Here is a 1,262-nt window from a genome sequence, read left to right as displayed (position 1 = left end):
GATTGAAAGATGACCAATATTGGTGTGGTAGGAGTTGTCAACCGGGTTGGAAGGTCATACAGTTTTCACTCGAAAGCCATCCGGATTTTCAAAACGGTCTCCTCAGTCCAAAATGGACAAATTCGATCGTCTTACAGCCAAATTGGGACCTCTCGTAGACAAATTAGAGGGCCAAGAGCGCACGAATTGGGGCCTTGTTTTAACGAAGTTATCAAATTTTGCAGCTAGTCAGTTTCAATGGGTATTTGAAACTGACAGCAAACTGTTACCGAATGGGTAGGGGTACCAGACAGACAGTTTCAGGACAGTTGGATATATTCTGGCTTTCTTCACTTTTTCCTTTTGGTTCACCAGTTGTTGCTTTTTGGTTTGTCTTTCTGGTCTGGATTAGTTTTTGAGATTCCGTTTCGAGTTGGTTCTTTGGGCGAGTTTTCTGGTCAGAGGTGCCGATGTCAAATCTGAAATCAAAAACAAAATAATCTGAATTATTGAAATATAAATTTGGTACAGGCAAAACGCGCTTTAAGGAAAAATTAATAAATTGATTAAATAAATCAATGAACTTAGATAATAATTAATTAGGTACTCCTGTGTACCTACCTGTCTACACGTTAATTTATTTTTACTTCAATGTTGCATTTTCAAGATAAACTTGAACAGTTACTCGTAATGCACGAGAGCACATTGATAACAAATGGCTATCATTTAACTAAAGGTAGAGGAAGGACGCCTTATTCGGTATACCCTTTTGTTTTTTGAGAAAAATTTAAAGGCTATAGACAATAAAAGCTCAATATTGTTCTGGAATGAAAGGTTATATACTTATTTATTGTTTATGAGAAAATTGGGCAAATCAAAGAAGGTACTGGTGCCGGACAAACCATTCGTGAATTATCGTGGACCAAATAGACAAATTAATAATAATAATAGTGCTTATTTATACTGCTCTCATAGGACTGAAAAGTCCCTTTACTCCAGCAGTAGGCTACTACTATTATTGTGGTAAAATTCTCAAATTATATTGAGGATAAAATTCCATACCTCGGCTGGGATTGAACCCACACCCTCCTGTTTACCAGGCGAGCGCCTTGACCACTACACCACCGAGGCAGGTAAATTTATGGATTTAAGAAAAACTAGTTTGATAAAGGTAACTGTTACACTAATAGTCAGTTCTATCGTCAAAAAAAGCGAAAAGAGGGCAGGATAGGAGAAAGGCCCAGGCGTTCCGATTTTCTCAGTTACTTGTGTAGGATAAGGTC

General features: G+C 37.6%; 1 long non-coding RNA gene across 1 annotated transcript; it reads right to left on the bottom strand.

Moving 5' to 3' along the window:
* Positions 1 to 24: 24 nt before the first annotated feature.
* On the bottom strand, positions 25 to 993 carry LOC113472769. The gene is made up of 2 exons (XR_003394950.1): positions 601 to 993; positions 25 to 458 (listed from the first exon to the last, which is right to left on the bottom strand). It is a non-coding gene; the product is annotated as an uncharacterized LOC113472769 (long non-coding RNA).
* Positions 994 to 1,262: the final 269 nt, after the last annotated feature.

Source organism: Diaphorina citri, unplaced genomic scaffold (genome assembly GCF_000475195.1).
Source record: "Diaphorina citri unplaced genomic scaffold, Diaci psyllid genome assembly version 1.1 scaffold8168, whole genome shotgun sequence".
Lineage (NCBI taxonomy): Eukaryota > Metazoa > Arthropoda > Insecta > Hemiptera > Psyllidae > Diaphorina > Diaphorina citri.
Note: the sequence above shows the minus strand (reverse complement) of the source record. Positions and strands in the feature narration are given on the sequence as shown.